Here is a 23,066-nt window from a genome sequence, read left to right on the forward strand (position 1 = left end):
AGGCAGGGACACAGACACAGGTGCCCACGACAGACAGACAGACACACACACACACACACACAGACGGAGGGACACGGGCACTCGGAGCTGGGCCACAAGGCCTGTGGGGGCGAGGCAGCCACCCCGCCGGAGGGGCGCAGGCCCTGGAGCTGCCTTAGGAGCCCTGGCAGCCGCGGGCCCTGCAGCCACGGTGTCAGGGATGCCGTTCTGCCCCCATTCCTGCCCATCAGCCGAACCGCCGCGGGACCGTGTGCCTGTGTTGCGTGCGCGGCGCCCACGCCCAGGCGCGGAGCGAGTCTCTCTTGTGTCTCTTGCTGTGTTGCGCGCGGCCCTTTTCGGCATGGGTGCCGGCCGCCCCCGCGTCGCTGTGGCCTTGGCTGTTGCGGGGCCGCGGAGCGCGCAGCCCGGTGCCAACGGGGCCTGAGGCCCCGGGCGGTCGGGCCATCTGGTGTCCCGGGCCCGCGGAGCGTGGACGTCGTGGCTGAGGGCCGAAGGGACGGTGGTCCGCGGGGGAGGCAGGGCATGTCCTTCGGAGAGAAGGTGCAGGCGGGCCCGGGCCGAAGGTGGGGGGGGTTGCGGGTGGCTGGGTGGCTTGGAGGCTGGGGGCGGTGCCAGGGAATTGCTAGGGGCTGGGGGCGGGCCTGGGGGCGGAGATTGGGGCGGGGCGAGGAGGGCCCCGGCCCCGGCCCCGGCCCCCAAAGCCCCGCCCCGGCCCCGGCCCCCAAAGCCCCGCCCCGGCCCCCCGGAGGGGCTCGCAGGCCTGCGGAGACGGGATCCAGCCCCCGCCCGGCTCCCCCCAGCGACCGCCCCCTCCCCGCCCCGGCCCCGAGGTTCCTGCTGTCGCCCCGTCCCCTCCGTCGGCCGCCTTCGGGCCCCCGCGGCGCCCTGGGACGCGCGGCCGGCTAGGACGTGGGTGGGTGTGCTTGAAGGGCGGGCTGCGAGGGTGAAGGGCTTGAGAGGAAGAGGAGGTGGTGCATGTGTGTGGCCTCCTGCCCGTGCAGCCGGCGCCCTCGGTGCTCCGCGGCGCCCTGCGGTGCTTCCGGCGGGGCGGGGGCCATGCCACGGGTCGCCCGGAGGGGGGCGCCGCCGCCGCCGCCGCCGCCGCCGCCGCCGCCGCCGCCGCGTTGGTCGAGGGGGCGTTGGCGGCCAAGGGACAGACAGGAAGGCAGGCAAAAGGCCGAGGAAAAAAAGCCTACAGCACCCGGTATTCCCAGGCGGTCTCCCATCCAAGTACTAACCAGGCCCGACCCTGCTTAGCTTCCGAGATCAGACGAGATCGGGCGCGTTCAGGGTGGTATGGCCGTAGACGTCCGCGGCTGCCGCTGGGCGCCCCAAGAGCCTGCTCTGCGCCTCTCCGGGCCAGGCGCCCGCCGCTCCTCAGCCCTCCGCCCGCCCGATCGCGCCAGCCCGCCTGCATGCTCGCCTGCCGGCCCGACTGATTGATTGACTGACCGCCTCCCGCGCCACGCCCGGGGTGGCGGAGGGCGCCTGCCCCGGGCCGGGCGGGGGGGGTGGGGGCCAAGACGCCTCCCGCACCCCGGAGCGGAGGCTGTCGCCGGAGCCCGGGCGCGCTCCCGTCCCCGGCCTGGCGGGCGCGTCGCCGCCGCTCGGCTCCCCGGATGGCACGCCGCCCCACCTCGGACCGCTCACTGGCTGGGGGGGTGCCGCGGGCCGGCGCCGGCCGGCTCCGGACGACCCCTGGCCTCTCCTGTTCTTCAGCCGGCCTGGCTCAAAGCCAAGCCGGGGCCGCCCGCGCCGCCGGACCCCATCCTCGGACAGGCAGGGACACAGACACAGGTGCCCACGACAGACAGACAGACACACACACACACACACACAGACGGAGGGACACGGGCACTCGGAGCTGGGCCACAAGGCCTGTGGGGGCGAGGCAGCCACCCCGCCGGAGGGGCGCAGGCCCTGGAGCTGCCTTAGGAGCCCTGGCAGCCGCGGGCCCTGCAGCCACGGTGTCAGGGATGCCGTTCTGCCCCCATTCCTGCCCATCAGCCGAACCGCCGCGGGACCGTGTGCCTGTGTTGCGTGCGCGGCGCCCACGCCCAGGCGCGGAGCGAGTCTCTCTTGTGTCTCTTGCTGTGTTGCGCGCGGCCCTTTTCGGCATGGGTGCCGGCCGCCCCCGCGTCGCTGTGGCCTTGGCTGTTGCGGGGCCGCGGAGCGCGCAGCCCGGTGCCAACGGGGCCTGAGGCCCCGGGCGGTCGGGCCATCTGGTGTCCCGGGCCCGCGGAGCGTGGACGTCGTGGCTGAGGGCCGAAGGGACGGTGGTCCGCGGGGGAGGCAGGGCATGTCCTTCGGAGAGAAGGTGCAGGCGGGCCCGGGCCGAAGGTGGGGGGGGTTGCGGGTGGCTGGGTGGCTTGGAGGCTGGGGGCGGTGCCAGGGAATTGCTAGGGGCTGGGGGCGGGCCTGGGGGCGGAGATTGGGGCGGGGCGAGGAGGGCCCCGGCCCCGGCCCCGGCCCCCAAAGCCCCGCCCCGGCCCCGGCCCCCAAAGCCCCGCCCCGGCCCCCCGGAGGGGCTCGCAGGCCTGCGGAGACGGGATCCAGCCCCCGCCCGGCTCCCCCCAGCGACCGCCCCCTCCCCGCCCCGGCCCCGAGGTTCCTGCTGTCGCCCCGTCCCCTCCGTCGGCCGCCTTCGGGCCCCCGCGGCGCCCTGGGACGCGCGGCCGGCTAGGACGTGGGTGGGTGTGCTTGAAGGGCGGGCTGCGAGGGTGAAGGGCTTGAGAGGAAGAGGAGGTGGTGCATGTGTGTGGCCTCCTGCCCGTGCAGCCGGCGCCCTCGGTGCTCCGCGGCGCCCTGCGGTGCTTCCGGCGGGGCGGGGGCCATGCCACGGGTCGCCCGGAGGGGGGCGCCGCCGCCGCCGCCGCCGCCGCCGCCGCCGCCGCCGCCGCCGCCGCGTTGGTCGAGGGGGCGTTGGCGGCCAAGGGACAGACAGGAAGGCAGGCAAAAGGCCGAGGAAAAAAAGCCTACAGCACCCGGTATTCCCAGGCGGTCTCCCATCCAAGTACTAACCAGGCCCGACCCTGCTTAGCTTCCGAGATCAGACGAGATCGGGCGCGTTCAGGGTGGTATGGCCGTAGACGTCCGCGGCTGCCGCTGGGCGCCCCAAGAGCCTGCTCTGCGCCTCTCCGGGCCAGGCGCCCGCCGCTCCTCAGCCCTCCGCCCGCCCGATCGCGCCAGCCCGCCTGCATGCTCGCCTGCCGGCCCGACTGATTGATTGACTGACCGCCTCCCGCGCCGCGCCCGGGGTGGCGGAGGGCGCCTGCCCCGGGCCGGGCGGGGGGGGTGGGGGCCAAGACGCCTCCCGCACCCCGGAGCGGAGGCTGTCGCCGGAGCCCGGGCGCGCTCCCGTCCCCGGCCTGGCGGGCGCGTCGCCGCCGCTCGGCTCCCCGGATGGCACGCCGCCCCACCTCGGACCGCTCACTGGCTGGGGGGGTGCCGCGGGCCGGCGCCGGCCGGCTCCGGACGACCCCTGGCCTCTCCTGTTCTTCAGCCGGCCTGGCTCAAAGCCAAGCCGGGGCCGCCCGCGCCGCCGGACCCCATCCTCGGACAGGCAGGGACACAGACACAGGTGCCCACGACAGACAGACAGACAGACACACACACACACACAGACGGAGGGACACGGGCACTCGGAGCTGGGCCACAAGGCCTGTGGGGGCGAGGCAGCCACCCCGCCGGAGGGGCGCAGGCCCTGGAGCTGCCTTAGGAGCCCTGGCAGCCGCGGGCCCTGCAGCCACGGTGTCAGGGATGCCGTTCTGCCCCCATTCCTGCCCATCAGCCGAACCGCCGCGGGACCGTGTGCCTGTGTTGCGTGCGCGGCGCCCACGCCCAGGCGCGGAGCGAGTCTCTCTTGTGTCTCTTGCTGTGTTGCGCGCGGCCCTTTTCGGCATGGGTGCCGGCCGCCCCCGCGTCGCTGTGGCCTTGGCTGTTGCGGGGCCGCGGAGCGCGCAGCCCGGTGCCAACGGGGCCTGAGGCCCCGGGCGGTCGGGCCATCTGGTGTCCCGGGCCCGCGGAGCGTGGACGTCGTGGCTGAGGGCCGAAGGGACGGTGGTCCGCGGGGGAGGCAGGGCATGTCCTTCGGAGAGAAGGTGCAGGCGGGCCCGGGCCGAAGGTGGGGGGGGTTGCGGGTGGCTGGGTGGCTTGGAGGCTGGGGGCGGTGCCAGGGAATTGCTAGGGGCTGGGGGCGGGCCTGGGGGCGGAGATTGGGGCGGGGCGAGGAGGGCCCCGGCCCCGGCCCCGGCCCCCAAAGCCCCGCCCCGGCCCCGGCCCCCAAAGCCCCGCCCCGGCCCCCCGGAGGGGCTCGCAGGCCTGCGGAGACGGGATCCAGCCCCCGCCCGGCTCCCCCCAGCGACCGCCCCCTCCCCGCCCCGGCCCCGAGGTTCCTGCTGTCGCCCCGTCCCCTCCGTCGGCCGCCTTCGGGCCCCCGCGGCGCCCTGGGACGCGCGGCCGGCTAGGACGTGGGTGGGTGTGCTTGAAGGGCGGGCTGCGAGGGTGAAGGGCTTGAGAGGAAGAGGAGGTGGTGCATGTGTGTGGCCTCCTGCCCGTGCAGCCGGCGCCCTCGGTGCTCCGCGGCGCCCTGCGGTGCTTCCGGCGGGGCGGGGGCCATGCCACGGGTCGCCCGGAGGGGGGCGCCGCCGCCGCCGCCGCCGCCGCCGCCGCGTTGGTCGAGGGGGCGTTGGCGGCCAAGGGACAGACAGGAAGGCAGGCAAAAGGCCGAGGAAAAAAAGCCTACAGCACCCGGTATTCCCAGGCGGTCTCCCATCCAAGTACTAACCAGGCCCGACCCTGCTTAGCTTCCGAGATCAGACGAGATCGGGCGCGTTCAGGGTGGTATGGCCGTAGACGTCCGCGGCTGCCGCTGGGCGCCCCAAGAGCCTGCTCTGCGCCTCTCCGGGCCAGGCGCCCGCCGCTCCTCAGCCCTCCGCCCGCCCGATCGCGCCAGCCCGCCTGCATGCTCGCCTGCCGGCCCGACTGATTGATTGACTGACCGCCTCCCGCGCCGCGCCCGGGGTGGCGGAGGGCGCCTGCCCCGGGCCGGGCGGGGGGGGTGGGGGCCAAGACGCCTCCCGCACCCCGGAGCGGAGGCTGTCGCCGGAGCCCGGGCGCGCTCCCGTCCCCGGCCTGGCGGGCGCGTCGCCGCCGCTCGGCTCCCCGGATGGCACGCCGCCCCACCTCGGACCGCTCACTGGCTGGGGGGGTGCCGCGGGCCGGCGCCGGCCGGCTCCGGACGACCCCTGGCCTCTCCTGTTCTTCAGCCGGCCTGGCTCAAAGCCAAGCCGGGGCCGCCCGCGCCGCCGGACCCCATCCTCGGACAGGCAGGGACACAGACACAGGTGCCCACGACAGACAGACAGACACACACACACACACACACAGACGGAGGGACACGGGCACTCGGAGCTGGGCCACAAGGCCTGTGGGGGCGAGGCAGCCACCCCGCCGGAGGGGCGCAGGCCCTGGAGCTGCCTTAGGAGCCCTGGCAGCCGCGGGCCCTGCAGCCACGGTGTCAGGGATGCCGTTCTGCCCCCATTCCTGCCCATCAGCCGAACCGCCGCGGGACCGTGTGCCTGTGTTGCGTGCGCGGCGCCCACGCCCAGGCGCGGAGCGAGTCTCTCTTGTGTCTCTTGCTGTGTTGCGCGCGGCCCTTTTCGGCATGGGTGCCGGCCGCCCCCGCGTCGCTGTGGCCTTGGCTGTTGCGGGGCCGCGGAGCGCGCAGCCCGGTGCCAACGGGGCCTGAGGCCCCGGGCGGTCGGGCCATCTGGTGTCCCGGGCCCGCGGAGCGTGGACGTCGTGGCTGAGGGCCGAAGGGACGGTGGTCCGCGGGGGAGGCAGGGCATGTCCTTCGGAGAGAAGGTGCAGGCGGGCCCGGGCCGAAGGTGGGGGGGGTTGCGGGTGGCTGGGTGGCTTGGAGGCTGGGGGCGGTGCCAGGGAATTGCTAGGGGCTGGGGGCGGGCCTGGGGGCGGAGATTGGGGCGGGGCGAGGAGGGCCCGCAGGCGGGCCCGGCCCCGGCCCCGGCCCCGGCCCCCAAAGCCCCGCCCCGGCCCCGGCCCCCAAAGCCCCGCCCCGGCCCCCCGGAGGGGCTCGCAGGCCTGCGGAGACGGGATCCAGCCCCCGCCCGGCTCCCCCCAGCGACCGCCCCCTCCCCGCCCCGGCCCCGAGGTTCCTGCTGTCGCCCCGTCCCCTCCGTCGGCCGCCTTCGGGCCCCCGCGGCGCCCTGGGACGCGCGGCCGGCTAGGACGTGGGTGGGTGTGCTTGAAGGGCGGGCTGCGAGGGTGAAGGGCTTGAGAGGAAGAGGAGGTGGTGCATGTGTGTGGCCTCCTGCCCGTGCAGCCGGCGCCCTCGGTGCTCCGCGGCGCCCTGCGGTGCTTCCGGCGGGGCGGGGGCCATGCCACGGGTCGCCCGGAGGGGGGCGCCGCCGCCGCCGCCGCCGCCGCCGCCGCGTTGGTCGAGGGGGCGTTGGCGGCCAAGGGACAGACAGGAAGGCAGGCAAAAGGCCGAGGAAAAAAAGCCTACAGCACCCGGTATTCCCAGGCGGTCTCCCATCCAAGTACTAACCAGGCCCGACCCTGCTTAGCTTCCGAGATCAGACGAGATCGGGCGCGTTCAGGGTGGTATGGCCGTAGACGTCCGCGGCTGCCGCTGGGCGCCCCAAGAGCCTGCTCTGCGCCTCTCCGGGCCAGGCGCCCGCCGCTCCTCAGCCCTCCGCCCGCCCGATCGCGCCAGCCCGCCTGCATGCTCGCCTGCCGGCCCGACTGATTGATTGACTGACCGCCTCCCGCGCCGCGCCCGGGGTGGCGGAGGGCGCCTGCCCCGGGCCGGGCGGGGGGGGTGGGGGCCAAGACGCCTCCCGCACCCCGGAGCGGAGGCTGTCGCCGGAGCCCGGGCGCGCTCCCGTCCCCGGCCTGGCGGGCGCGTCGCCGCCGCTCGGCTCCCCGGATGGCACGCCGCCCCACCTCGGACCGCTCACTGGCTGGGGGGGTGCCGCGGGCCGGCGCCGGCCGGCTCCGGACGACCCCTGGCCTCTCCTGTTCTTCAGCCGGCCTGGCTCAAAGCCAAGCCGGGGCCGCCCGCCCCGCCGGACCCCATCCTCGGACAGGCAGGGACACAGACACAGGTGCCCACGACAGACAGACAGACACACACACACACACACACACAGACGGAGGGACACGGGCACTCGGAGCTGGGCCACAAGGCCTGTGGGGGCGAGGCAGCCACCCCGCCGGAGGGGCGCAGGCCCTGGAGCTGCCTTAGGAGCCCTGGCAGCCGCGGGCCCTGCAGCCACGGTGTCAGGGATGCCGTTCTGCCCCCATTCCTGCCCATCAGCCGAACCGCCGCGGGACCGTGTGCCTGTGTTGCGTGCGCGGCGCCCACGCCCAGGCGCGGAGCGAGTCTCTCTTGTGTCTCTTGCTGTGTTGCGCGCGGCCCTTTTCGGCATGGGTGCCGGCCGCCCCCGCGTCGCTGTGGCCTTGGCTGTTGCGGGGCCGCGGAGCGCGCAGCCTGGTGCCAACGGGGCCTGAGGCCCCGGGCGGTCGGGCCATCTGGTGTCCCGGGCCCGCGGAGCGTGGACGTCGTGGCTGAGGGCCGAAGGGACGGTGGTCCGCGGGGGAGGCAGGGCATGTCCTTCGGAGAGAAGGTGCAGGCGGGCCCGGGCCGAAGGTGGGGGGGGTTGCGGGTGGCTGGGTGGCTTGGAGGCTGGGGGCGGTGCCAGGGAATTGCTAGGGGCTGGGGGCGGGCCTGGGGGCGGAGATTGGGGCGGGGCGAGGAGGGCCCGCAGGCGGGCCCGGCCCCGGCCCCGGCCCCGGCCCCCAAAGCCCCGCCCCGGCCCCGGCCCCCAAAGCCCCGCCCCGGCCCCCCGGAGGGGCTCGCAGGCCTGCGGAGACGGGATCCAGCCCCCGCCCGGCTCCCCCCAGCGACCGCCCCCTCCCCGCCCCGGCCCCGAGGTTCCTGCTGTCGCCCCGTCCCCTCCGTCGGCCGCCTTCGGGCCCCCGCGGCGCCCTGGGACGCGCGGCCGGCTAGGACGTGGGTGGGTGTGCTTGAAGGGCGGGCTGCGAGGGTGAAGGGCTTGAGAGGAAGAGGAGGTGGTGCATGTGTGTGGCCTCCTGCCCGTGCAGCCGGCGCCCTCGGTGCTCCGCGGCGCCCTGCGGTGCTTCCGGCGGGGCGGGGGCCATGCCACGGGTCGCCCGGAGGGGGGCGCCGCCGCCGCCGCCGCCGCCGCCGCCGCCGCCGCCGCCGCGTTGGTCGAGGGGGCGTTGGCGGCCAAGGGACAGACAGGAAGGCAGGCAAAAGGCCGAGGAAAAAAAGCCTACAGCACCCGGTATTCCCAGGCGGTCTCCCATCCAAGTACTAACCAGGCCCGACCCTGCTTAGCTTCCGAGATCAGACGAGATCGGGCGCGTTCAGGGTGGTATGGCCGTAGACGTCCGCGGCTGCCGCTGGGCGCCCCAAGAGCCTGCTCTGCGCCTCTCCGGGCCAGGCGCCCGCCGCTCCTCAGCCCTCCGCCCGCCCGATCGCGCCAGCCCGCCTGCATGCTCGCCTGCCGGCCCGACTGATTGATTGACTGACCGCCTCCCGCGCCGCGCCCGGGGTGGCGGAGGGCGCCTGCCCCGGGCCGGGCGGGGGGGGTGGGGGCCAAGACGCCTCCCGCACCCCGGAGCGGAGGCTGTCGCCGGAGCCCGGGCGCGCTCCCGTCCCCGGCCTGGCGGGCGCGTCGCCGCCGCTCGGCTCCCCGGATGGCACGCCGCCCCACCTCGGACCGCTCACTGGCTGGGGGGGTGCCGCGGGCCGGCGCCGGCCGGCTCCGGACGACCCCTGGCCTCTCCTGTTCTTCAGCCGGCCTGGCTCAAAGCCAAGCCGGGGCCGCCCGCGCCGCCGGACCCCATCCTCGGACAGGCAGGGACACAGACACAGGTGCCCACGACAGACAGACAGACACACACACACACACACACAGACGGAGGGACACGGGCACTCGGAGCTGGGCCACAAGGCCTGTGGGGGCGAGGCAGCCACCCCGCCGGAGGGGCGCAGGCCCTGGAGCTGCCTTAGGAGCCCTGGCAGCCGCGGGCCCTGCAGCCACGGTGTCAGGGATGCCGTTCTGCCCCCATTCCTGCCCATCAGCCGAACCGCCGCGGGACCGTGTGCCTGTGTTGCGTGCGCGGCGCCCACGCCCAGGCGCGGAGCGAGTCTCTCTTGTGTCTCTTGCTGTGTTGCGCGCGGCCCTTTTCGGCATGGGTGCCGGCCGCCCCCGCGTCGCTGTGGCCTTGGCTGTTGCGGGGCCGCGGAGCGCGCAGCCCGGTGCCAACGGGGCCTGAGGCCCCGGGCGGTCGGGCCATCTGGTGTCCCGGGCCCGCGGAGCGTGGACGTCGTGGCTGAGGGCCGAAGGGACGGTGGTCCGCGGGGGAGGCAGGGCATGTCCTTCGGAGAGAAGGTGCAGGCGGGCCCGGGCCGAAGGTGGGGGGGGTTGCGGGTGGCTGGGTGGCTTGGAGGCTGGGGGCGGTGCCAGGGAATTGCTAGGGGCTGGGGGCGGGCCTGGGGGCGGAGATTGGGGCGGGGCGAGGAGGGCCCGCAGGCGGGCCCGGCCCCGGCCCCGGCCCCGGCCCCCAAAGCCCCGCCCCGGCCCCGGCCCCCAAAGCCCCGCCCCGGCCCCCCGGAGGGGCTCGCAGGCCTGCGGAGACGGGATCCAGCCCCCGCCCGGCTCCCCCCAGCGACCGCCCCCTCCCCGCCCCGGCCCCGAGGTTCCTGCTGTCGCCCCGTCCCCTCCGTCGGCCGCCTTCGGGCCCCCGCGGCGCCCTGGGACGCGCGGCCGGCTAGGACGTGGGTGGGTGTGCTTGAAGCGCGGGCTGCGAGGGTGAAGGGCTTGAGAGGAAGAGGAGGTGGTGCATGTGTGTGGCCTCCTGCCCGTGCAGCCGGCGCCCTCGGTGCTCCGCGGCGCCCTGCGGTGCTTCCGGCGGGGCGGGGGCCATGCCACGGGTCGCCCGGAGGGGGGCGCCGCCGCCGCCGCCGCCGCCGCCGCCGCGTTGGTCGAGGGGGCGTTGGCGGCCAAGGGACAGACAGGAAGGCAGGCAAAAGGCCGAGGAAAAAAAGCCTACAGCACCCGGTATTCCCAGGCGGTCTCCCATCCAAGTACTAACCAGGCCCGACCCTGCTTAGCTTCCGAGATCAGACGAGATCGGGCGCGTTCAGGGTGGTATGGCCGTAGACGTCCGCGGCTGCCGCTGGGCGCCCCAAGAGCCTGCTCTGCGCCTCTCCGGGCCAGGCGCCCGCCGCTCCTCAGCCCTCCGCCCGCCCGATCGCGCCAGCCCGCCTGCATGCTCGCCTGCCGGCCCGACTGATTGATTGACTGACCGCCTCCCGCGCCGCGCCCGGGGTGGCGGAGGGCGCCTGCCCCGGGCCGGGCGGGGGGGTGGGGGCCAAGACGCCTCCCGCACCCCGGAGCGGAGGCTGTCGCCGGAGCCCGGGCGCGCTCCCGTCCCCGGCCTGGCGGGCGCGTCGCCGCCGCTCGGCTCCCCGGATGGCACGCCGCCCCACCTCGGACCGCTCACTGGCTGGGGGGGTGCCGCGGGCCGGCGCCGGCCGGCTCCGGACGACCCCTGGCCTCTCCTGTTCTTCAGCCGGCCTGGCTCAAAGCCAAGCCGGGGCCGCCCGCGCCGCCGGACCCCATCCTCGGACAGGCAGGGACACAGACACAGGTGCCCACGACAGACAGACAGACACACACACACACACACACAGACGGAGGGACACGGGCACTCGGAGCTGGGCCACAAGGCCTGTGGGGGCGAGGCAGCCACCCCGCCGGAGGGGCGCAGGCCCTGGAGCTGCCTTAGGAGCCCTGGCAGCCGCGGGCCCTGCAGCCACGGTGTCAGGGATGCCGTTCTGCCCCCATTCCTGCCCATCAGCCGAACCGCCGCGGGACCGTGTGCCTGTGTTGCGTGCGCGGCGCCCACGCCCAGGCGCGGAGCGAGTCTCTCTTGTGTCTCTTGCTGTGTTGCGCGCGGCCCTTTTCGGCATGGGTGCCGGCCGCCCCCGCGTCGCTGTGGCCTTGGCTGTTGCGGGGCCGCGGAGCGCGCAGCCCGGTGCCAACGGGGCCTGAGGCCCCGGGCGGTCGGGCCATCTGGTGTCCCGGGCCCGCGGAGCGTGGACGTCGTGGCTGAGGGCCGAAGGGACGGTGGTCCGCGGGGGAGGCAGGGCATGTCCTTCGGAGAGAAGGTGCAGGCGGGCCCGGGCCGAAGGTGGGGGGGGTTGCGGGTGGCTGGGTGGCTTGGAGGCTGGGGGCGGTGCCAGGGAATTGCTAGGGGCTGGGGGCGGGCCTGGGGGCGGAGATTGGGGCGGGGCGAGGAGGGCCCCGGCCCCGGCCCCGGCCCCCAAAGCCCCGCCCCGGCCCCGGCCCCCAAAGCCCCGCCCCGGCCCCCCGGAGGGGCTCGCAGGCCTGCGGAGACGGGATCCAGCCCCCGCCCGGCTCCCCCCAGCGACCGCCCCCTCCCCGCCCCGGCCCCGAGGTTCCTGCTGTCGCCCCGTCCCCTCCGTCGGCCGCCTTCGGGCCCCCGCGGCGCCCTGGGACGCGCGGCCGGCTAGGACGTGGGTGGGTGTGCTTGAAGGGCGGGCTGCGAGGGTGAAGGGCTTGAGAGGAAGAGGAGGTGGTGCATGTGTGTGGCCTCCTGCCCGTGCAGCCGGCGCCCTCGGTGCTCCGCGGCGCCCTGCGGTGCTTCCGGCGGGGCGGGGGCCATGCCACGGGTCGCCCGGAGGGGGGCGCCGCCGCCGCCGCCGCCGCCGCCGCCGCCGCGTTGGTCGAGGGGGCGTTGGCGGCCAAGGGACAGACAGGAAGGCAGGCAAAAGGCCGAGGAAAAAAAGCCTACAGCACCCGGTATTCCCAGGCGGTCTCCCATCCAAGTACTAACCAGGCCCGACCCTGCTTAGCTTCCGAGATCAGACGAGATCGGGCGCGTTCAGGGTGGTATGGCCGTAGACGTCCGCGGCTGCCGCTGGGCGCCCCAAGAGCCTGCTCTGCGCCTCTCCGGGCCAGGCGCCCGCCGCTCCTCAGCCCTCCGCCCGCCCGATCGCGCCAGCCCGCCTGCATGCTCGCCTGCCGGCCCGACTGATTGATTGACTGACCGCCTCCCGCGCCGCGCCCGGGGTGGCGGAGGGCGCCTGCCCCGGGCCGGGCGGGGGGGGTGGGGGCCAAGACGCCTCCCGCACCCCGGAGCGGAGGCTGTCGCCGGAGCCCGGGCGCGCTCCCGTCCCCGGCCTGGCGGGCGCGTCGCCGCCGCTCGGCTCCCCGGATGGCACGCCGCCCCACCTCGGACCGCTCACTGGCTGGGGGGGTGCCGCGGGCCGGCGCCGGCCGGCTCCGGACGACCCCTGGCCTCTCCTGTTCTTCAGCCGGCCTGGCTCAAAGCCAAGCCGGGGCCGCCCGCGCCGCCGGACCCCATCCTCGGACAGGCAGGGACACAGACACAGGTGCCCACGACAGACAGACAGACACACACACACACACACACAGACGGAGGGACACGGGCACTCGGAGCTGGGCCACAAGGCCTGTGGGGGCGAGGCAGCCACCCCGCCGGAGGGGCGCAGGCCCTGGAGCTGCCTTAGGAGCCCTGGCAGCCGCGGGCCCTGCAGCCACGGTGTCAGGGATGCCGTTCTGCCCCCATTCCTGCCCATCAGCCGAACCGCCGCGGGACCGTGTGCCTGTGTTGCGTGCGCGGCGCCCACGCCCAGGCGCGGAGCGAGTCTCTCTTGTGTCTCTTGCTGTGTTGCGCGCGGCCCTTTTCGGCATGGGTGCCGGCCGCCCCCGCGTCGCTGTGGCCTTGGCTGTTGCGGGGCCGCGGAGCGCGCAGCCCGGTGCCAACGGGGCCTGAGGCCCCGGGCGGTCGGGCCATCTGGTGTCCCGGGCCCGCGGAGCGTGGACGTCGTGGCTGAGGGCCGAAGGGACGGTGGTCCGCGGGGGAGGCAGGGCATGTCCTTCGGAGAGAAGGTGCAGGCGGGCCCGGGCCGAAGGTGGGGGGGGTTGCGGGTGGCTGGGTGGCTTGGAGGCTGGGGGCGGTGCCAGGGAATTGCTAGGGGCTGGGGGCGGGCCTGGGGGCGGAGATTGGGGCGGGGCGAGGAGGGCCCCGGCCCCGGCCCCGGCCCCCAAAGCCCCGCCCCGGCCCCGGCCCCCAAAGCCCCGCCCCGGCCCCCCGGAGGGGCTCGCAGGCCTGCGGAGACGGGATCCAGCCCCCGCCCGGCTCCCCCCAGCGACCGCCCCCTCCCCGCCCCGGCCCCGAGGTTCCTGCTGTCGCCCCGTCCCCTCCGTCGGCCGCCTTCGGGCCCCCGCGGCGCCCTGGGACGCGCGGCCGGCTAGGACGTGGGTGGGTGTGCTTGAAGGGCGGGCTGCGAGGGTGAAGGGCTTGAGAGGAAGAGGAGGTGGTGCATGTGTGTGGCCTCCTGCCCGTGCAGCCGGCGCCCTCGGTGCTCCGCGGCGCCCTGCGGTGCTTCCGGCGGGGCGGGGGCCATGCCACGGGTCGCCCGGAGGGGGCCGCCGCCGCCGCCGCCGCCGCCGCCGCCGCCGCCGCCGCCGCCGCCGCGTTGGTCGAGGGGGCGTTGGCGGCCAAGGGACAGACAGGAAGGCAGGCAAAAGGCCGAGGAAAAAAAGCCTACAGCACCCGGTATTCCCAGGCGGTCTCCCATCCAAGTACTAACCAGGCCCGACCCTGCTTAGCTTCCGAGATCAGACGAGATCGGGCGCGTTCAGGGTGGTATGGCCGTAGACGTCCGCGGCTGCCGCTGGGCGCCCCAAGAGCCTGCTCTGCGCCTCTCCGGGCCAGGCGCCCGCCGCTCCTCAGCCCTCCGCCCGCCCGATCGCGCCAGCCCGCCTGCATGCTCGCCTGCCGGCCCGACTGATTGATTGACTGACCGCCTCCCGCGCCGCGCCCGGGGTGGCGGAGGGCGCCTGCCCCGGGCCGGGCGGGGGGGGTGGGGGCCAAGACGCCTCCCGCACCCCGGAGCGGAGGCTGTCGCCGGAGCCCGGGCGCGCTCCCGTCCCCGGCCTGGCGGGCGCGTCGCCGCCGCTCGGCTCCCCGGATGGCACGCCGCCCCACCTCGGACCGCTCACTGGCTGGGGGGGTGCCGCGGGCCGGCGCCGGCCGGCTCCGGACGACCCCTGGCCTCTCCTGTTCTTCAGCCGGCCTGGCTCAAAGCCAAGCCGGGGCCGCCCGCGCCGCCGGACCCCATCCTCGGACAGGCAGGGACACAGACACAGGTGCCCACGACAGACAGACACACACACACACACACACACAGACGGAGGGACACGGGCACTCGGAGCTGGGCCACAAGGCCTGTGGGGGCGAGGCAGCCACCCCGCCGGAGGGGCGCAGGCCCTGGAGCTGCCTTAGGAGCCCTGGCAGCCGCGGGCCCTGCAGCCACGGTGTCAGGGATGCCGTTCTGCCCCCATTCCTGCCCATCAGCCGAACCGCCGCGGGACCGTGTGCCTGTGTTGCGTGCGCGGCGCCCACGCCCAGGCGCGGAGCGAGTCTCTCTTGTGTCTCTTGCTGTGTTGCGCGCGGCCCTTTTCGGCATGGGTGCCGGCCGCCCCCGCGTCGCTGTGGCCTTGGCTGTTGCGGGGCCGCGGAGCGCGCAGCCCGGTGCCAACGGGGCCTGAGGCCCCGGGCGGTCGGGCCATCTGGTGTCCCGGGCCCGCGGAGCGTGGACGTCGTGGCTGAGGGCCGAAGGGACGGTGGTCCGCGGGGGAGGCAGGGCATGTCCTTCGGAGAGAAGGTGCAGGCGGGCCCGGGCCGAAGGTGGGGGGGGTTGCGGGTGGCTGGGTGGCTTGGAGGCTGGGGGCGGTGCCAGGGAATTGCTAGGGGCTGGGGGCGGGCCTGGGGGCGGAGATTGGGGCGGGGCGAGGAGGGCCCGCAGGCGGGCCCGGCCCCGGCCCCGGCCCCGGCCCCCAAAGCCCCGCCCCGGCCCCGGCCCCCAAAGCCCCGCCCCGGCCCCCCGGAGGGGCTCGCAGGCCTGCGGAGACGGGATCCAGCCCCCGCCCGGCTCCCCCCAGCGACCGCCCCCTCCCCGCCCCGGCCCCGAGGTTCCTGCTGTCGCCCCGTCCCCTCCGTCGGCCGCCTTCGGGCCCCCGCGGCGCCCTGGGACGCGCGGCCGGCTAGGACGTGGGTGGGTGTGCTTGAAGGGCGGGCTGCGAGGGTGAAGGGCTTGAGAGGAAGAGGAGGTGGTGCATGTGTGTGGCCTCCTGCCCGTGCAGCCGGCGCCCTCGGTGCTCCGCGGCGCCCTGCGGTGCTTCCGGCGGGGCGGGGGCCATGCCACGGGTCGCCCGGAGGGGGGCCGCCGCCGCCGCCGCCGCCGCCGCCGCCGCCGCCGCCGCCGCCGCCGCGTTGGTCGAGGGGGCGTTGGCGGCCAAGGGACAGACAGGAAGGCAGGCAAAAGGCCGAGGAAAAAAAGCCTACAGCACCCGGTATTCCCAGGCGGTCTCCCATCCAAGTACTAACCAGGCCCGACCCTGCTTAGCTTCCGAGATCAGACGAGATCGGGCGCGTTCAGGGTGGTATGGCCGTAGACGTCCGCGGCTGCCGCTGGGCGCCCCAAGAGCCTGCTCTGCGCCTCTCCGGGCCAGGCGCCCGCCGCTCCTCAGCCCTCCGCCCGCCCGATCGCGCCAGCCCGCCTGCATGCTCGCCTGCCGGCCCGACTGATTGATTGACTGACCGCCTCCCGCGCCGCGCCCGGGGTGGCGGAGGGCGCCTGCCCCGGGCCGGGCGGGGGGGGTGGGGGCCAAGACGCCTCCCGCACCCCGGAGCGGAGGCTGTCGCCGGAGCCCGGGCGCGCTCCCGTCCCCGGCCTGGCGGGCGCGTCGCCGCCGCTCGGCTCCCCGGATGGCACGCCGCCCCACCTCGGACCGCTCACTGGCTGGGGGGGTGCCGCGGGCCGGCGCCGGCCGGCTCCGGACGACCCCTGGCCTCTCCTGTTCTTCAGCCGGCCTGGCTCAAAGCCAAGCCGGGGCCGCCCGCGCCGCCGGACCCCATCCTCGGACAGGCAGGGACACAGACACAGGTGCCCACGACAGACAGACAGACACACACACACACACACACACAGACGGAGGGACACGGGCACTCGGAGCTGGGCCACAAGGCCTGTGGGGGCGAGGCAGCCACCCCGCCGGAGGGGCGCAGGCCCTGGAGCTGCCTTAGGAGCCCTGGCAGCCGCGGGCCCTGCAGCCACGGTGTCAGGGATGCCGTTCTGCCCCCATTCCTGCCCATCAGCCGAACCGCCGCGGGACCGTGTGCCTGTGTTGCGTGCGCGGCGCCCACGCCCAGGCGCGGAGCGAGTCTCTCTTGTGTCTCTCTTGCTGTGTTGCGCGCGGCCCTTTTCGGCATGGGTGCCGGCCGCCCCCGCGTCGCTGTGGCCTTGGCTGTTGCGGGGCCGCGGAGCGCGCAGCCCGGTGCCAACGGGGCCTGAGGCCCCGGGCGGTCGGGCCATCTGGTGTCCCGGGCCCGCGGAGCGTGGACGTCGTGGCTGAGGGCCGAAGGGACGGTGGTCCGCGGGGGAGGCAGGGCATGTCCTTCGGAGAGAAGGTGCAGGCGGGCCCGGGCCGAAGGTGGGGGGGGTTGCGGGTGGCTGGGTGGCTTGGAGGCTGGGGGCGGTGCCAGGGAATTGCTAGGGGCTGGGGGCGGGCCTGGGGGCGGAGATTGGGGCGGGGCGAGGAGGGCCCCGGCCCCGGCCCCGGCCCCCAAAGCCCCGCCCCGGCCCCGGCCCCCAAAGCCCCGCCCCGGCCCCCCGGAGGGGCTCGCAGGCCTGCGGAGACGGGATCCAGCCCCCGCCCGGCTCCCCCCAGCGACCGCCCCCTCCCCGCCCCGGCCCCGAGGTTCCTGCTGTCGCCCCGTCCCCTCCGTCGGCCGCCTTCGGGCCCCCGCGGCGCCCTGGGACGCGCGGCCGGCTAGGACGTGGGTGGGTGTGCTTGAAGGGCGGGCTGCGAGGGTGAAGGGCTTGAGAGGAAGAGGAGGTGGTGCATGTGTGTGGCCTCCTGCCCGTGCAGCCGGCGCCCTCGGTGCTCCGCGGCGCCCTGCGGTGCTTCCGGCGGGGCGGGGGCCATGCCACGGGTCGCCCGGAGGGGGGCGCCGCCGCCGCCGCCGCCGCCGCCGCCGCCGCCGCCGCCGCCGCCGCGTTGGTCGAGGGGGCGTTGGCGGCCAAGGGACAGACAGGAAGGCAGGCAAAAGGCCGAGGAAAAAAAGCCTACAGCACCCGGTATTCCCAGGCGGTCTCCCATCCAAGTACTAACCAGGCCCGACCCTGCTTAGCTTCCGAGATCAGACGAGATCGGGCGCGTTCAGGGTGGTATGGCCGTAGACGTCCGCGGCTGCCGCTGGGCGCCCCAAGAGCCTGCTCTGCGCCTCTCCGGGCCAGGCGCCCGCCGCTCCTCAGCCCTCCGCCCGCCCGATCGCGCCAGCCCGCCTGCATGCTCGCCTGCCGGCCCGACTGATTGATTGACTGACCGCCTCCCGCGCCGCGCCCGGGGTGGCGGAGGGCGCCTGCCCCGGGCCGGGCGGGGGGGGTGGGGGCCAAGACGCCTCCCGCACCCCGGAGCGGAGGCTGTCGCCGGAGCCCGGGCGCGCTCCCGTCCCCGGCCTGGCGGGCGCGTCGCCGCCGCTCGGCTCCCCGGATGGCACGCCGCCCCACCTCGGACCGCTCACTGGCTGGGGGGGTGCCGCGGGCCGGCGCCGGCCGGCTCCGGACGACCCCTGGCCTCTCCTGTTCTTCAGCCGGCCTGGCTCAAAGCCAAGCCGGGGCCGCCCGCGCCGCCGGACCCCATCCTCGGACAGGCAGGGACACAGACACAGGTGCCCACGACAGACAGACAGACACACACACACACACACACACAGACGGAGGGACACGGGCACTCGGAGCTGGGCCACAAGGCCTGTGGGGGCGAGGCAGCCACCCCGCCGGAGGGGCGCAGGCCCTGGAGCTGCCTTAGGAGCCCTGGCAGCCGCGGGCCCTGCAGCCACGGTGTCAGGGATGCCGTTCTGCCCCCATTCCTGCCCATCAGCCGAACCGCCGCGGGACCGTGTGCCTGTGTTGCGTGCGCGGCGCCCACGCCCAGGCGCGGAGCGAGTCTCTCTTGTGTCTCTTGCTGTGTTGCGCGCGGCCCTTTTCGGCATGGGTGCCGGCCGCCCCCGCGTCGCTGTGGCCTTGGCTGTTGCGGGGCCGCGGAGCGCGCAGCCCGGTGCCAACGGGGCCTGAGGCCCCGGGCGGTCGGGCCATCTGGTGTCCCGGGCCCGCGGAGCGTGGACGTCGTGGCTGAGGGCCGAAGGGACGGTGGTCCGCGGGGGAGGCAGGGCATGTCCTTCGGAGAGAAGGTGCAGGCGGGCCCGGGCCGAAGGTGGGGGGGGTTGCGGGTGGCTGGGTGGCTTGGAGGCTGGGGGCGGTGCCAGGGAATTGCTAGGGGCTGGGGGCGGGCCTGGGGGCGGAGATTGGGGCGGGGCGAGGAGGGCCCGCAGGCGGGCCCGGCCCCGGCCCCGGCCCCGGCCCCCAAAGCCCCGCCCCGGCCCCGGCCCCCAAAGCCCCGCCCCGGCCCCCCGGAGGGGCTCGCAGGCCTGCGGAGACGGGATCCAGCCCCCGCCCGGCTCCCCCCAGCGACCGCCCCCTCCCCGCCCCGGCCCCGAGGTTCCTGCTGTCGCCCCGTCCCCTCCGTCGGCCGCCTTCGGGCGCCCTGGGACGCGCGGCCGGCTAGGACGTGGGTGGGTGTGCTTGAAGGGCGGGCTGCGAGGGTGAAGGGCTTGAGAGGAAGAGGAGGTGGTGCATGTGTGTGGCCTCCTGCCCGTGCAGCCGGCGCCCTCGGTGCTCCGCGGCGCCCTGCGGTGCTTCCGGCGGGGCGGGGGCCATGCCACGGGTCGCCCGGAGGGGGGCGCCGCCGCCGCCGCCGCCGCCGCCGCCGCCGCCGCCGCCGCCGCCGCGTTGGTCGAGGGGGCGTTGGCGGCCAAGGGACAGACAGGAAGGCAGGCAAAAGGCCGAGGAAAAAAAGCCTACAGCACCCGGTATTCCCAGGCGGTCTCCCATCCAAGTACTAACCAGGCCCGACCCTGCTTAGCTTCCGAGATCAGACGAGATCGGGCGCGTTCAGGGTGGTATGGCCGTAGACGTCCGCGGCTGCCGCTGGGCGCCCCAAGAGCCTGCTCTGCGCCTCTCCGGGCCAGGCGCCCGCCGCTCCTCAGCCCTCCGCCCGCCCGATCGCGCCAGCCCGCCTGCATGCTCGCCTGCCGGCCCGACTGATTGATTGACTGACCGCCTCCCGCGCCGCGCCCGGGGTGGCGGAGGGCGCCTGCCCCGGGCCGGGCGGGGGGGGTGGGGGCCAAGACGCCTCCCGCACCCCGGAGCGGAGGCTGTCGCCGGAGCCCGGGCGCGCTCCCGTCCCCGGCCTGGCGGGCGCGTCGCCGCCGCTCGGCTCCCCGGATGGCACGCCGCCCCACCTCGGACCGCTCACTGGCTGGGGGGGTGCCGCGGGCCGGCGCCGGCCGGCTCCGGACGACCCCTGGCCTCTCCTGTTCTTCAGCCGGCCTGGCTCAAAGCCAAGCCGGGGCCGCCCGCGCCGCCGGACCCCATCCTCGGACAGGCAGGGACACAGACACAGGTGCCCACGACAGACAGACAGACACACACACACACACACACACAGACGGAGGGACACGGGCACTCGGAGCTGGGCCACAAGGCCTGTGGGGGCGAGGCAGCCACCCCGCCGGAGGGGCGCAGGCCCTGGAGCTGCCTTAGGAGCCCTGGCAGCCGCGGGCCCTGCAGCCACGGTGTCAGGGATGCCGTTCTGCCCCCATTCCTGCCCATCAGCCGAACCGCCGCGGGACCGTGTGCCTGTGTTGCGTGCGCGGCGCCCACGCCCAGGCGCGGAGCGAGTCTCTCTTGTGTCTCTTGCTGTGTTGCGCGCGGCCCTTTTCGGCATGGGTGCCGGCCGCCCCCGCGTCGCTGTGGCCTTGGCTGTTGCGGGGCCGCGGAGCGCGCAGCCCGGTGCCAACGGGGCCTGAGGCCCCGGGCGGTCGGGCCATCTGGTGTCCCGGGCCCGCGGAGCGTGGACGTCGTGGCTGAGGGCCGAAGGGACGGTGGTCCGCGGGGGAGGCAGGGCATGTCCTTCGGAGAGAAGGTGCAGGCGGGCCCGGGCCGAAGGTGGGGGGGGTTGCGGGTGGCTGGGTGGCTTGGAGGCTGGGGGCGGTGCCAGGGAATTGCTAGGGGCTGGGGGCGGGCCTGGGGGCGGAGATTGGGGCGGGGCGAGGAGGGCCCCGGCCCCGGCCCCGGCCCCCAAAGCCCCGCCCCGGCCCCGGCCCCCAAAGCCCCGCCCCGGCCCCCCGGAGGGGCTCGCAGGCCTGCGGAGACGGGATCCAGCCCCCGCCCGGCTCCCCCCAGCGACCGCCCCCTCCCCGCCCCGGCCCCGAGGTTCCTGCTGTCGCCCCGTCCCCTCCGTCGGCCGCCTTCGGGCCCCCGCGGCGCCCTGGGACGCGCGGCCGGCTAGGACGTGGGTGGGTGTGCTTGAAGGGCGGGCTGCGAGGGTGAAGGGCTTGAGAGGAAGAGGAGGTGGTGCATGTGTGTGGCCTCCTGCCCGTGCAGCCGGCGCCCTCGGTGCTCCGCGGCGCCCTGCGGTGCTTCCGGCGGGGCGGGGGCCATGCCACGGGTCGCCCGGAGGGGGGCGCCGCCGCCGCCGCCGCCGCCGCCGCCGCCGCCGCCGCCGCCGCCGCGTTGGTCGAGGGGGCGTTGGCGGCCAAGGGACAGACAGGAAGGCAGGCAAAAGGCCGAGGAAAAAAAGCCTACAGCACCCGGTATTCCCAGGCGGTCTCCCATCCAAGTACTAACCAGGCCCGACCCTGCTTAGCTTCCGAGATCAGACGAGATCGGGCGCGTTCAGGGTGGTATGGCCGTAGACGTCCGCGGCTGCCGCTGGGCGCCCCAAGAGCCTGCTCTGCGCCTCTCCGGGCCAGGCGCCCGCCGCTCCTCAGCCCTCCGCCCGCCCGATCGCGCCAGCCCGCCTGCATGCTCGCCTGCCGGCCCGACTGATTGATTGACTGACCGCCTCCCGCGCCGCGCCCGGGGTGGCGGAGGGCGCCTGCCCCGGGCCGGGCGGGGGGGGTGGGGGCCAAGACGCCTCCCGCACCCCGGAGCGGAGGCTGTCGCCGGAGCCCGGGCGCGCTCCCGTCCCCGGCCTGGCGGGCGCGTCGCCGCCGCTCGGCTCCCCGGATGGCACGCCGCCCCACCTCGGACCGCTCACTGGCTGGGGGGGTGCCGCGGGCCGGCGCCGGCCGGCTCCGGACGACCCCTGGCCTCTCCTGTTCTTCAGCCGGCCTGGCTCAAAGCCAAGCCGGGGCCGCCCGCGCCGCCGGACCCCATCCTCGGACAGGCAGGGACACAGACACAGGTGCCCACGACAGACAGACAGACACACACACACACACACACACAGACGGAGGGACACGGGCACTCGGAGCTGGGCCACAAGGCCTGTGGGGGCGAGGCAGCCACCCCGCCGGAGGGGCGCAGGCCCTGGAGCTGCCTTAGGAGCCCTGGCAGCCGCGGGCCCTGCAGCCACGGTGTCAGGGATGCCGTTCTGCCCCCATTCCTGCCCATCAGCCGAACCGCCGCGGGACCGTGTGCCTGTGTTGCGTGCGCGGCGCCCACGCCCAGGCGCGGAGCGAGTCTCTCTTGTGTCTCTTGCTGTGTTGCGCGCGGCCCTTTTCGGCATGGGTGCCGGCCGCCCCCGCGTCGCTGTGGCCTTGGCTGTTGCGGGGCCGCGGAGCGCGCAGCCCGGTGCCAACGGGGCCTGAGGCCCCGGGCGGTCGGGCCATCTGGTGTCCCGGGCCCGCGGAGCGTGGACGTCGTGGCTGAGGGCCGAAGGGACGGTGGTCCGCGGGGGAGGCAGGGCATGTCCTTCGGAGAGAAGGTGCAGGCGGGCCCGGGCCGAAGGTGGGGGGGGTTGCGGGTGGCTGGGTGGCTTGGAGGCTGGGGGCGGTGCCAGGGAATTGCTAGGGGCTGGGGGCGGGCCTGGGGGCGGAGATTGGGGCGGGGCGAGAGGAGGGCCCCGGCCCCGGCCCCGGCCCCCAAAGCCCCGCCCCGGCCCCGGCCCCCAAAGCCCCGCCCCGGCCCCCCGGAGGGGCTCGCAGGCCTGCGGAGACGGGATCCAGCCCCCGCCCGGCTCCCCCCAGCGACCGCCCCCTCCCCGCCCCGGCCCCGAGGTTCCTGCTGTCGCCCCGTCCCCTCCGTCGGCCGCCTTCGGGCCCCCGCGGCGCCCTGGGACGCGCGGCCGGCTAGGACGTGGGTGGGTGTGCTTGAAGGGCGGGCTGCGAGGGTGAAGGGCTTGAGAGGAAGAGGAGGTGGTGCATGTGTGTGGCCTCCTGCCCGTGCAGCCGGCGCCCTCGGTGCTCCGCGGCGCCCTGCGGTGCTTCCGGCGGGGCGGGGGCCATGCCACGGGTCGCCCGGAGGGGGGCGCCGCCGCCGCCGCCGCCGCCGCCGCCGCCGCCGCCGCCGCCGCCGCGTTGGTCGAGGGGGCGTTGGCGGCCAAGGGACAGACAGGAAGGCAGGCAAAAGGCCGAGGAAAAAAAGCCTACAGCACCCGGTATTCCCAGGCGGTCTCCCATCCAAGTACTAACCAGGCCCGACCCTGCTTAGCTTCCGAGATCAGACGAGATCGGGCGCGTTCAGGGTGGTATGGCCGTAGACGTCCGCGGCTGCCGCTGGGCGCCCCAAGAGCCTGCTCTGCGCCTCTCCGGGCCAGGCGCCCGCCGCTCCTCAGCCCTCCGCCCGCCCGATCGCGCCAGCCCGCCTGCATGCTCGCCTGCCGGCCCGACTGATTGATTGACTGACCGCCTCCCGCGCCGCGCCCGGGGTGGCGGAGGGCGCCTGCCCCGGGCCGGGCGGGGGGGGTGGGGGCCAAGACGCCTCCCGCACCCCGGAGCGGAGGCTGTCGCCGGAGCCCGGGCGCGCTCCCGTCCCCGGCCTGGCGGGCGCGTCGCCGCCGCTCGGCTCCCCGGATGGCACGCCGCCCCACCTCGGACCGCTCACTGGCTGG

The 23,066-nt window shown here is 76.2% G+C and overlaps 13 non-coding genes across 13 annotated transcripts; all 13 read right to left on the reverse strand.

Moving 5' to 3' along the window:
- Window positions 1–1,189: 1,189 nt before the first annotated feature.
- LOC140597067 (5S ribosomal RNA) lies at window positions 1,190–1,308 on the reverse strand. The gene has a single exon (XR_011998934.1). It is a non-coding gene; the product is annotated as a 5S ribosomal RNA (ribosomal RNA).
- A 1,664-nt stretch (window positions 1,309–2,972) lies between these two features.
- On the reverse strand, window positions 2,973–3,091 carry LOC140597068 (5S ribosomal RNA). Its single transcript, XR_011998935.1, has one exon. It is a non-coding gene; the product is annotated as a 5S ribosomal RNA (ribosomal RNA).
- Window positions 3,092–4,737: 1,646 nt separating this feature from the next.
- Window positions 4,738–4,856, reverse strand: LOC140597069 (5S ribosomal RNA). Its single transcript, XR_011998936.1, has one exon. It is a non-coding gene; the product is annotated as a 5S ribosomal RNA (ribosomal RNA).
- Window positions 4,857–6,519: 1,663 nt separating this feature from the next.
- Window positions 6,520–6,638, reverse strand: LOC140597071 (5S ribosomal RNA). Its single transcript, XR_011998938.1, has one exon. It is a non-coding gene; the product is annotated as a 5S ribosomal RNA (ribosomal RNA).
- Window positions 6,639–8,315: 1,677 nt separating this feature from the next.
- Window positions 8,316–8,434, reverse strand: LOC140597072 (5S ribosomal RNA). Its single transcript, XR_011998939.1, has one exon. It is a non-coding gene; the product is annotated as a 5S ribosomal RNA (ribosomal RNA).
- A 1,663-nt stretch (window positions 8,435–10,097) lies between these two features.
- LOC140597073 (5S ribosomal RNA) lies at window positions 10,098–10,216 on the reverse strand. Its single transcript, XR_011998940.1, has one exon. It is a non-coding gene; the product is annotated as a 5S ribosomal RNA (ribosomal RNA).
- A 1,648-nt stretch (window positions 10,217–11,864) lies between these two features.
- LOC140597074 (5S ribosomal RNA) lies at window positions 11,865–11,983 on the reverse strand. Its single transcript, XR_011998941.1, has one exon. It is a non-coding gene; the product is annotated as a 5S ribosomal RNA (ribosomal RNA).
- Window positions 11,984–13,647: 1,664 nt separating this feature from the next.
- Window positions 13,648–13,766, reverse strand: LOC140597075 (5S ribosomal RNA). The gene has a single exon (XR_011998942.1). It is a non-coding gene; the product is annotated as a 5S ribosomal RNA (ribosomal RNA).
- Window positions 13,767–15,446: 1,680 nt separating this feature from the next.
- On the reverse strand, window positions 15,447–15,565 carry LOC140597076 (5S ribosomal RNA). Its single transcript, XR_011998943.1, has one exon. It is a non-coding gene; the product is annotated as a 5S ribosomal RNA (ribosomal RNA).
- Window positions 15,566–17,233: 1,668 nt separating this feature from the next.
- Window positions 17,234–17,352, reverse strand: LOC140597077 (5S ribosomal RNA). The gene has a single exon (XR_011998944.1). It is a non-coding gene; the product is annotated as a 5S ribosomal RNA (ribosomal RNA).
- Window positions 17,353–19,026: 1,674 nt separating this feature from the next.
- On the reverse strand, window positions 19,027–19,145 carry LOC140597078 (5S ribosomal RNA). The gene has a single exon (XR_011998945.1). It is a non-coding gene; the product is annotated as a 5S ribosomal RNA (ribosomal RNA).
- Window positions 19,146–20,811: 1,666 nt separating this feature from the next.
- On the reverse strand, window positions 20,812–20,930 carry LOC140597079 (5S ribosomal RNA). Its single transcript, XR_011998946.1, has one exon. It is a non-coding gene; the product is annotated as a 5S ribosomal RNA (ribosomal RNA).
- A 1,668-nt stretch (window positions 20,931–22,598) lies between these two features.
- On the reverse strand, window positions 22,599–22,717 carry LOC140597080 (5S ribosomal RNA). The gene has a single exon (XR_011998947.1). It is a non-coding gene; the product is annotated as a 5S ribosomal RNA (ribosomal RNA).
- Window positions 22,718–23,066: the final 349 nt, after the last annotated feature.

The sequence above is a fragment of the Vulpes vulpes genome, unplaced genomic scaffold, assembly GCF_048418805.1.
Source record: "Vulpes vulpes isolate BD-2025 unplaced genomic scaffold, VulVul3 u000000748, whole genome shotgun sequence".
NCBI classification, from domain to species: Eukaryota; Metazoa; Chordata; class Mammalia; order Carnivora; family Canidae; genus Vulpes; species Vulpes vulpes.